This window comes from Aquarana catesbeiana, linkage group LG04 (genome assembly GCF_042186555.1).
Source record: "Aquarana catesbeiana isolate 2022-GZ linkage group LG04, ASM4218655v1, whole genome shotgun sequence".
Lineage (NCBI taxonomy): Eukaryota > Metazoa > Chordata > Amphibia > Anura > Ranidae > Aquarana > Aquarana catesbeiana.
Window position 1 is genome coordinate 414,412,655 of NC_133327.1, and position 12,287 is coordinate 414,424,941.

The following is a 12,287-nucleotide window of genomic DNA, read 5'->3' on the forward strand; positions in this document are numbered from 1 at the left end:
CACTTTAAGTCTGGGTTCACACTGATGTGATGCAGTAACTAGAGCGATTCCTGTGCGGGTTCCTGCATCGCATCTGACTTGCAGGCAGTTCACGCTGCTCTCTGCGAACCGCTGCAAGTGTCAATAGAAAGTTAATAACACCCCAAATTGTTTTGCAAAACACAGTGCGAACGGTGGAATTGGAACGCATGGGTCTGAACCCCTATGCGATCTGACTCCAGTGTGGACCAAAAAAAAGGGTCATACAACCTTTATGGCTGAATTTGCATCGCACAGACATGTGATGGCATCACATTAGTGTGAACCCAGTCTAAAACGAGTGCAAGTGCTACTTTTCTGCACGCTCCTGTGCATTTTTTTTTTTTTTTTGCAATGGGCTGTCAAAATGCACTACAGTGGAAGGACGCATAGGAGCGTGCCCCTGGTGGGACCCGACCATAAAAAAACGCATTCAAATCGCAGCGTTCAGATGCTTAATGCTGTAAAAGTATTTTAAAAAAGGGGAAAGTGTTTTGATAACAGAGGAGTGTTTGTTTTTTATAAGACTGTCCAAATAAAAAGAAGATTTTAGAAATAAAAGTTCCCTCTAACTTTCCCATGATTAGTAGTCCAAGCACACCTGAGGAATGAAACCGATCCACTGTGCCCAGAGGAGGATGTGTTCTTCTATGTGCCCTCTGATGAGGAGAGGAGTAGCGGCACCTAGTGGTGAGGAGATCGAGGCGGACTAGTGTCGAAGTATTGGGGGGACTGGGACTAATTCGGTGCTAGGACTGGGAGCTGAGCACTGTCACAGGCTGGTAATGTGAGAGACTACAACGAGAGGCAGAAAAAAAGGGGGAAGGATCGTGAGAGAATTGCACACAACTCGGAGCCTGGTGTGGGAAGGGAAAAGAAAGGGAGAAGAGAGCTGAGCAGAACGAAGAAGAGCTCTTCTATTGAGCACATGCCGCTGCGACTATCACCATGAGCCGCACAGCCACACACAGCTGACCGCTCCATACACGTGCCGCTCTCTGGGCGCCTCACTCTGACCTGCTGCTCCTCTCTGCACCTCTCTGCCTCTCGCTGCTCCTCTCTGCTCCCCCTCCTCTCTGGACACAAGAACGCATGCTGGAGCTGTGGCTCCACTCACAACCTATGTGATCTGAGCACGGGACAGCCACTGTCAGTGAGCACCTGTCAAGGATAAGGTAGCAGAAGGTGAGTGATCCCACCCAGGCACTTCCCAGCAGTAGCACAAAACTTCACCTTACTGGAGATGCTATCAGATCACTTATGGGGGGTGGTGTGGGTGAAGTGATGTTTGGGGGGGGGGGGGGGGGGACAGTGACAGAAGGCTGGGAAGGAGCCTCATTATGTCAAGAAGCAAAACAGAAGAGTTTTAGGGGGAGGTGTCCTGTTTGTTTGGGGTCATCCCTGCCTCCTGGGCTCTCTATAATCACCCCCCCCCCCCACCCATCTCTTTACAAGGCTCCTGTTGAGCCCGCAGACTTCAGTTTTGTTATGCCACAGTCCTTAATTTAATAAACCAGCTTCACTGCTATTACACAAAAATGCCACAGGATATTCCTGATGAGATTAGGTAACTGATACTCAGCGCTGGGATCCTCATATCCACCGCTGGATTTCGCTTTGTGTTTTTAAAGTACACTTCTGTGACATAGTGGTCTAAGCGCAGGGCTTTACGTATAGGAAATACGGGCGTTTTCAGATTGCGTTCGTACAAAGTCAGAACAATATGAAGAATTCGTTAAAAAAAGTTAGCTTTGTGGGAAATAGACTATATTGTATCTAAGAAAACTATATGTAATATATAGATATAGATATATATCTATATCTATATATATATATCTAGATGTAGATATATACATATATCTGTATATATAGATCTATATATAGATCTAGAGCTATATATAGATCTATATATATATAGATCTATATATATATAGAGATATATTAGAGATATATATCTCTATATATATATATAGATATTCAATTTTTCATAGATATAGTCTATTTTTGCACAAGAATTGTGTACAGAAAATTACATGCATGCATGAAGTCACTATATTATAATGTACAAATAATACAATGTGTATATATATAATATATATATATATATTTATATATATATTTATATTTATTTATTATAATAAAGGATTTATATAGCGCTGACAGTTTGTGCAGCGCTTTACAACAGTAGGGCAGACAATACATTTACAACACAATTCAATACAGGAGGAATCAGAGGGCCCTGCTCATTAGAGCTTCCAAATATTCCAAATATATATATATATATATATATATATATATATATATATATATATATACATATATATATTTTAAAGTCTAATTTTCAAAAAAAATATTAACAAAATCACATGCATGCATAATAAAGTCACCATAGTATACTGTATAATGTATAACAGCACCAGCAGGTAAAATAGTTAACAATGTAAGTATCCAGGTGGCACCCAAAATATATTGATGATATAAAAAAAATATAAATATGTATATATATATAGCACCAACAGTGCTTTACAATGTAGAGGGGGGACAGTACAATTAGAATACAGTTCAATACAGAAGGAACAGGAGGGCACTGCTCGTCGAGCTTTTATGGTGACTTCAAGCATGCATGCAGTTTTGTAAGCAATCTTCTACCAAAACAGAATTTGTCTCTAACATATCTATATACATAGGTGTACTTCTTAAATATAAAATGCTTTGTGAGTAGTTTTGGTTCCGTTCCTTTCTTCTTTCCCTTTCTTAGATACCATGAATTGCTCCTGGGTTACAATGTTTTGGTGTTGAGACAGTTCCACGTGGAGCCTCTGTGTATGTGTTTGCATTTGATCAGTGGGAAGGGAACAGGATTCTCTGTTTTCAAACCAAATGGGCTCTAGGCCATGTGTTTGCCGATCTGGGTGTCTTTCTCAACACTTCGAAAATCTGATACCCTAGGAAAAATGCCTTTGCTTGAATTTCACACATTGGCCCTAATACTTAACACTTTTCCTTGCTCCCATCTTAGTGCCTCCACCCACCACATAAGTACTTTTCAACAAGCGCCTTATTACAAATGTAATAGATTTTTTTTTTTTTTTTACATCCTGAATGCACATGCATAAGTTATTAATAATTAATAATAATTAAAAAATATACATGTAGTGGCAACAAACCACATAAATATAATAAACAGATACTTTATTACTAAGCGCAAAGGAGTGTTTAAAGGGACAGCACTAAACACACACAGAAATATGATATCTTAAAAATAAAATAGGGATCACAGATTGATGACTGATAGGATAATATGAAATTAAATTATGTTGTTTTTTTCCTCTTGGTATTTTGTTAGAGATGTACAATTTAAATGTGTGTATGTGTGTGTATATCTGGGAGTTAAAATAATATTGTCTACATATTAAAAGCAAATTTGTGATCAAAGTTAATCAGATTAATGCGTTTTCAGTAAAAATAATCCGTTTCACACATACAAATATAGCACAGCAATATTAGCAGCGTCCTGACCAATCATCATGGTAACAAAGTATCTTCCAAAACTAGAATATTTGTGTTCTACAATAACATTTTTTTTTCTTATAATCAATCTTTTTTTGGTTGTTCTTTTTTTGTTTTTTTACTAAAGCCCTAATATCTCATCAGGCAGTAGCTCTATAATTTCATTTTTTTTGCGTTGGATATCTTTCAGCATCTAAATATTTCATAAATAATTTTCAATTATCAAATATCTATTTATTTACGTGTTAGTTTCTATAAGATTATTTATGTGTTTATATAACATCCTCTCACACAAAAGACTACTGAGGTTAATCGTTTTTGTGTTTGGGATGATGCGTTCTAAGTGCCATGTTCTGTTTTTTGTTTAAAAATGTATTTTTATTTAATTGTGTATTTTCTAATACTGTGTTTTTTTCTTGTTTAACGTTCTATGGCTTTAGTATAATTATTAGTGTTTTTTTTTAAATGAAAGTACATATTGTGATCAAAAGATTTTAAAGAAATATTCAAAAGGCTGAGATAACTGTGCAGTGTTGACAATTGTTTTATAATTGTGTATGTGGAGGTACACATATAAAAAAACAGAAGTTTATGTATGTGATAAATCATGACATCATACGCTGTAAAGTGCATGCATCAGTAAAGTCCAAGGTTCATGCTGAAGATCAGAATGGCCTGTCCATCAGACAGAGATTGTCTCATTCTGCATGATGCCCAAATAGCTGTGATGCATTCAGCATAGCTCAGTGTTGCAGCTGCTGATCGTATTTCATAGAACTGGTAAAGCACTTAAAAACTAAAATTAGGTACTGTCTGGTTGTAAATATTTCACATTGCAACATGAAGAACTAAACAGGGAGTTTTTTTCCCACTGAAGTAGAATATGTGAACTTCTATAATTGTATTTTGCAAGCCTACCTCATGGGTGATTAAAATGCAAGGTAAAAACAAAGTATTTTGGTAATTTTGTAACACGGAGCACGCGATTGTGCCTTTTTTTCAGGCATCTAATATATGCCATATAAATATCTAGATTCCTTGGTTAGTGTAATAGTTACACCTACTGCTTGGTAAATCACCCCATTAATATGCATTTACAAATACATTGTAATTAGGAGGTTACTTAAAACAGATGGGTTTAATTTAGTTTTTTTTGTTTTTTTGTTTTTTATTAATCTGATTGCCTGTTTGATGCAGACAGGTTTGCAAGTATAGGAAACTTAATCCCCCCCTTAATATTCAGAGTTACCTTTGGAAAATCGAATTTACAAAACATTTAATTATATGTACGCTATAGAAATATGTCCTCTCTATTCCTCCCAGAACACGGATTATTCATGACAAAACTGTGATATAATACTATTGCTTAAAGCTATTCAAGGCTTTCAACAAAACCAAATCCCATTTGTGTAGCTTTAGGGAAAATGCCTGACAATGGGCTGAGTATTCAAAGCCTAAATGATTATTCGCACACATAAAAAGCAGTTTTAGGAAGCATTTCTTGGAAGGCAGTGCTCTTTAAATGTTATCCTTTTTTTTTTTTTTTTTTTTTTTTAAATATAAAAAAAACGTAAAATAAACGAAAGAAGGATTAACAATTTTGGAAGTGTGTTAAAGACAATTATATCCAAATCGAGCAGTTTTTCGGGGGCTCGGTGCAGTTTGGAAACCACATTTTGTCACAAGGGATGTGATATAAATGAGTCTGACTGTAACCTTTCATGTCATTGAAATGTGCTAATTGATCGCATAGGCCCTGACAGAATAGCATAGTTTGATATTTGAAACCTTTCAGCGTTGGCATGGCCCTGTTGCCCTAGAGATTTCCGAGCATGCTTTTCACCGATGAAGTAAAATATTTTACTACTGTTGAAGTGCAGAGGAAAAAGGCTTATGAAAAATAAACATTATTAATGTAGGTGTACATACTCTAATATTATTTGTGGACAGCTGTGTATTTTGATTGGCATATACTTTTCAGCAGATATACTTTTTAATGATAATTTGCATTTTGGAAGTATAGGGGTCCATTCAGAAAGGATTTATTTTTATTTCATAAATATTGCAAGGTTTCGAAAATGTTATATAATGCTGCTAATGTTATAAGGGGGTGGAAGTTTGTTTTTTCTGGTTGAAAAATGTTTTGCTATAATTGGGTATTCTCTAATGAAATGTCCATTGTTAATGAACTCAGATGTTATGGGGGATTTGCTAAAGAGCTATTTATATAGAAGAGCAGCAAACCTGTGTTCACTCTAAGCAACCCAAAAAGTAAATGTAGTCAAAGGACGAACCTTCAAATATATGCAGATGATTGGCATGATATGAAAAATGTTTTTTTTTTTTAATTTTTATATATAAATATTTAAAGGCGTTCATTTGCATTCACAAGACCCGCCTACTAGCTTCCTCTAGGGTGGGGGTAGAGAGCAGCAAGGCAGCTTGTAGGTCCCTCAGGTCTGGTGACACCAAGTACACACCTTTCTTCTCGTCCTATGACATTGGCCTGAAAGTGCACATGGATCACACAGAATAGGTATAGTGCTCACCCGCTGTAGTGAAAGGCAGTTGGACTGATTTACTAAAGGAGTTGAGAATGTTCACATAATGGATTGAGTGAATAGCTGCTTCAGTTATCTAATCATGTGCAGATGAAAAAAGAAACAGATATTCGTTTTTCACATGAGTGGATAATTTAAGTGAATATTCACATAATGGGGGAGATTTACTAAAGCTAGAGAGTGCAAAATCTGATGCAGCTCTGCATAGAAACCATAGAGCTTCCAGGTTTTATTGTCAAACCTTAATTGAATAAGCTGAAGTTAGAAGCTGATTGGCTACCATGTACAGCTGCACCAGATTCTGAGTGCACCAGTTTTAGTAAATCTCCCCCAATGCATTGCAAAAAGATTCACGACTGCTTTAGTAAATCAGTAGATGAGCGTTGTCATGGAAGTGGCAACGAAATGAGGTTATTATTATTTTTTTTTTAAATAAAGAAAAAAAAATCATTAAGCTTTTAGGGTTAGATGATTTATGCAGCAATATGAACAAGATCATCTTTTAGATTTCCCTACACGTTATTTATTTTTATTTTATAGTCCTATAAAACTGAAGGAAGTCTCAGAGAAATTCAAGTTTTTATGGTTCATCTGAAAATAGTTTTTTTTTAAGTATATCCCTGTTATATTTTAACATTCACATTCATTTATACAAAACTAGGGTGTGTTGTAATTGCAATTAGGAGTTTTTGAAACTTTAGACCTAAGTGCCCCTACTGTTGGAATTTCAGGAAACAGTAATTTACCATGTTATATCCAAACAAGGTGCTCACATTTAATTCAGCCACGTGCATCAAATACTAGAACTGATAACCAGTCACCATACTTCACAAACCACTAACCTTGCTAAAACTGTAGCACCATTTATTTGTTAATAGTCAGATTTGTTGAAATCTTCTATATAAAAAAGAATATACATTTTAGTGGCTCTTAACAGCTTATATATTGTATCTCTTTTAAATTGTTATGGATCTCTTAAGCCCCATACACATGGGCAGAATGTCGAGAGACATTTGCCGGTACAAAAAATACCGTCCAACATTCTGCCCGTTTGCATGTTGGTCTGTCCAACAGAAGCCGCCGAACGGCTGGAAAACCAGCAGCTGACCGACTCCTGATCAGCGCTCCTAGCCAATGGCAGAGAGCGCTGATTGGAGTGTTCTGGCAGGGGGCTGTCCCCTTGTCAGGACACAACAGCTCAGCAGGGGAGATCGCTGAACTAACCTCGCATGGTTAGTACAGTGGCTCCCGACCGGAGCTGACTGTTTTTTTTTTTCAAAAAAAAAACTGTAGTGTGTACTGGGCTTTAATCATGTTGAGTTACCAGATTCTAGTAATTATAAAGGATTTTTTTTTCAAATAACAAAAATGTCATACCTTCCTGCTATGTGGAATGGTTCTGCACAGAACAGCCTGATCCTCCTTTTCTTGGGTCCCCTGCCAGCGCTCTGAGCCCCTCCCACTTGCCGAGTGCCCCATTGAAAGACGTTTGCTATGGGGGTACTCATGCATGTGTTCATAAGTCACAGAAAGCGTGGCTTAGCCCTGCCCTGCTCCCCACTCCTGCCTCACTGGCTGTGATTGACAGCAGCTGAAGCCAGTGACTGCTGCTACTGTGTCAATCAGGAGGGAGAGACCTGGGAGAGCCTTGGCTTTCGTGCACATAGCTGGTTTAAAGGAGTTGTAAAGGAAGAAGGCTTTTTATCTTAATACATTCTATACATTAAGATAAAAGTCCTCTGTGTGCAGCAGCCTCCCCAGCCCCCCTAATACTTACCTGAGCCCTATCTCTGTCCAGCAATGTCCACGAGTCCCTCAGCTGTCCAGGACTCTCCCCCCTGATTGGCTGAGACAACAGCAGCGCTATTGGCTTCTGCAGCTGTCAATCAAAGTCAGCCAATCAGGAGAGAGAAGAGGCAGGGCTGAATGGCAGCTCTGTGTCTGAATGGACACATGGAGCTGCAGCTCAGCTTGAGTGCACTCATAGCAAGCTGCTTGTTGTGGTGTCATTCAACAGGAGGGAGGAGCCAGGATCACAGAAGAGGGATTCGAGAAGAGGAGGATCTGGGCTGCTTTGTGCAAATCCATTGTCCACTAGAGGTGCATGATTCTGGCTAAAATGAGAATCACAATTTTTTTGCTTAGAATAAAATCACGATTCTCTCATGATTCTCGCAGCGTAACATCATCTTTCACATTATACAAAAAAATTGGGCTAACTTTACTGTTTTTTTTTTTTTAATTCATTCAAGTGCATTTTTTCCAAAAATATTGCGTTTGAAAGACCACTGCGCAAATACAGTGTGACATAAAATATTGCAACAACTGCCATTTTATTATCTAGGGTCTCTGCTAAAAATATATATATAATGTTTGGGGGTTCTAAGTAATTTTCTAGCAAAAATAAATACTGATTTTAACTTGTAAGCAACAAGTGTCAGAAAAAGGTTTATCTTTAAGTGGTTAAACTGCCCTCATCTACAAACAGAAGTTCATTCCTTTGATCTAAGAATGAAATTTTACAATGTTTCTCTTTATTTCCGCCTAAGCGATGCTGTGATAAACTTGGCAGTTTTTTGTTTTTTTTTGACAGCTGTCGGCTTGAGCAGAGAACTCTCTGCACTGAATCGAGGAAATGCTGTTTTAAGATTGCGAGGGGGAGTTGAATCGTGATCTCGATTCTTTAACGATTAATCGTACAGCTCTACTGTCCACAATGTCTGTTTTTAAAAAAAACAAGACTTTACAATCACTTTAAGATTGGGCTTTAGATAAGTATTGGGGGGGGGGGCGGCGGGGGCAGCTGCACACTGAAGGTTTGATTGAATAGAATGCACGAAGGTAAAAAACCTTCAGCTTTTACGAATACTTTAATTCTTGAAATGCAAAAAAAAAATCAGATTTTCAATATTAAAATTCCTTGGTGAACTAGATAGAGACAGAGGTGTCCGTTTATGAAGCAGTGATCAGCGGTGATCCCGAGGATCACCGCTGATCACAGTCCATAAACAGTTTATGAAACAGTGATAATCGGGGGAGAACATGTTTGAACTTGTTCTCCCTCCGATTATCTCTACACACGGAGAATCCTCATTGAATGACACAGAAAGGGCCAGTTTATGAAGCGGTGATCTCACCGCTTCACTGGTGATCTGAGTCAGAATTCACACTCCCAGGTTCACCAGCTCAGAGGTGGTGAATCGGGGAGTGAAGAGGAAATCTGGGGGGATCTGAGGGGGAAGGAGGAAGATTTTTAACTTCCTTATGCCTCGTTCAGACCCCCCAACACTGTAAGCATGTCCCCCTGTCATATTTATGTGTATACATATATATACATATATACATATAATGTGTATATGTATATATATATATATAATGTATGTGTATATACATGTATATATAATGTGTGTGTGTATACATGTGTATATAATGTAGGGGGACTCATTATTTTATTAACAGTAATTCATGCCGTCTGTCCGTGTATTGAGCGGTGATAATTTATCACTGCTTAATAAACTGACATCTCTGTATTTCTGGTGCTGTAATCTCGTAAAGTCTCACAAGATTCCAGTATCAGGAGCCTTTCTCCACTGTTGAAAGCATTTGTAGATCTCTTCACTCCTCCAAAGGTGAAGCGATCTACAAAGCTTCATAAACTGGCACACAGAGGAGAAAATCTTCACTGTGAATGCCGGAGAATGAAGCAGTGAATAGATTTCACTGCTTCATAAACGGACACCAGAACACAGTATAAAAGGCTCAATTCACAAAGCTTTAACACAAGGATAAGGATCTTTATTTTAGCTAAACCTCATTGAACTCATAAAAAAAGTTTTTATTTCTATCTATCCAGCCCTGAGTTTTGCACTGCTTTCTTAGGCCCCTTTCACATGGGTTCATCCGTGTACGGACTCTGCTTTGCTCAGCAGGGATCGATCCGCTGATCCCTGCTGAGCAGGCGGATGACAGGTCTGTCTGACATGGACCCATCAAAGCCCCGTTGTCCTCTATGGAGATGGGATGAAAACGGACTGCCTGTCCGTTTTCTTCCAAACCTATCCGATCCGATTCTCCAGACTCCAGAAATAGGGTTTCCATCCGTCTGGATTTCACGGACAGGATCGGATTGGATATCGGCGGATGTCAGCGGACATGTCACCGCTGACATCCGCTACGCCATAGAGGTACATAGAACGTCCGATCAGGTCCACCTGAAAAACTGACAGGTGGACCTGATCGGAAAGCCCATATGAAAAGGGCCTTACACAGCACAACCTTGTCTGGCAAGGCAGCAGACTTGATGTTTTCCATGTTGCAGTAACACTTAGAAGTCTCCTCCCAACTTTTAGATTTTGACTGGACAGTAAAAGTAGGAGCAGCAGAGGGATAAGGTCATCTCTCTGTCAGTCGGCTCTCCTCCTATCAGCATACTCCTCATACTGTAGCACAACTGGCTGGCTCCTTGTGCTGCTCCTACCTTCCCCAGTCTGAGCTCTTTTGTACAATGAACTACAAGAGGCTGATACCAAGTCAAATTCAAGTACTTACATTGCTTGTATTTAAAACTATGTTAAACAATATATAAATGAATACAGAGCTACATACATTTGTGCCTTTTCTGTCTGCTGAAGTTCAGATTTAAAGCTGAATTCCAGAAATTCAGCTCCTTTGTAAAAAAGTGAAGGCACGCTCAGAGTTAAGTCCAATGAGGTGGGCTTTGCTTATCTCTTTTATATACATCTGAAGTTTTATTGCACTCTCGGAAGACAGCTATCGCTGTACTATATTTCCAGGAGCCTGGGTTGATGCTTCAGGTCTAAGCATCTTCAACATTGGAGTCGGTGCAGATGCTATGCCTGCCCCTCCTCTCCTCCTGTCCAATCACAGAAGCCTTTGTATTATGTAAACTCATTTAAAAAATACAAAAGCTTCTGTAAATGGGCAGCAGAGGTGAGGGGTGGGCATAGCTGCTGCGTGTGCCTCTTTCTCCTCTCTCATAGCTCCGAGATTGAGTGTATTTGCTGGCAGAGCAATAGACCTCTCAGATATAAATAATAGAGATAAGCCCAGGAGATGTCATGTAACTCCTTGGACTTAACTCATAGTGTGCCAGCACTTTTTACAAAGTGGCTGAATTCCTGGAATTCAGCTTTAAGCTAAAGCATGATTTTACCTTTTTAATAAGGAAATCCTTCATGTGAAAGTCATTGTAACCTATAATGGAAGTATATCATATAACATACCTCAAAATGCGGGTGATGTTGTTAGCTAGCTGGATGAGCGGATGTATTTTGCATAGCTATACCATTGCTATGTGTTGTTTTATGTATGCAGTACTAGATAATTCAAATCGCTATCTTGTGACAGGTTTCTTTGATGTTGGTTTTTGTGTTGGTAAATGTGGGTAGAGGTCATGTCAGGAAATGGAATCCCTGGTCCTTAAAGAAAAGTTACATTGCTCAGCTCAGATCTGTGAACTAGGTACCAAACCTAACTGAGTGAAAGCTGAGTGATCTGAAAGACAAGTTTAATCAGTATGTATCTTCTTGATTGTTTAAGGGTATGTCTGGGCAAAATATAACATATTCAGTACATTTCAGCAAAGGCAGCATTGACAGTCTACGACAGGAAGTTAAGAGCTCACTGTATTATTGATTAGTATTGTTTTTGTATGTTTGTAATTACTGTATTTGTAAACTGACAAACCATGTGGAAATGTGCATACATTGCAGAGATGAACTGATTTTTTATTTTTTTTTCCAAAGACTTACAAATGAGACCTGTCATGCGAGAAATGCATAAGTTGCCATTGCTAACTTCCTTTTGAAAATAGTAGTTGCCCAGCTGCCATGTTGATCCTTTGTTTTAAGTACCCTCTGTTACATACCTAGAACAAGTATGTTATGAGGAAATAAGAAGGAAAACAGAAAACCTGATCTGCATATTATTTCTGGGTCAGTTATTCAGAAAATATTTTACCCAGAAGAGTACACATGATAGCTAAGCTGTGAGCATTATCACAACGTTGTCAACAGAGGTAGACTGTAGTGAAGTGACCATTTACAAACCATGCACAGATGCAAGTTCAGGCCCATTCAACTAATTTATCACAACTCTATGGGCTCTTTGACACACCCAGGAAGGATATATTTCTTGGCTTCTTTCCCTCAGCAGCTCAAAGAAGACACACCTGATGAG

General features: G+C 38.5%; 1 protein-coding gene across 6 annotated transcripts in view; it reads left to right on the top strand.

The window, feature by feature from the left end:
* Positions 1-649: 649 nt before the first annotated feature.
* Positions 650-12,287, top strand: part of EYA4 (EYA transcriptional coactivator and phosphatase 4) — a 403,396-nt gene continuing 391,758 nt past the window's right edge. For 4 of the 6 annotated variants that reach the window (XM_073627302.1, XM_073627303.1, XM_073627304.1 and 1 more), the window contains exon 1: positions 650-1,203. The gene's annotated coding sequence lies outside the window, so the exon portion shown is untranslated. The remainder of the gene's footprint in view (positions 1,204-12,287) is intronic. The other 2 variants (XM_073627307.1, XM_073627306.1) reach the window with 1 other exon arrangement.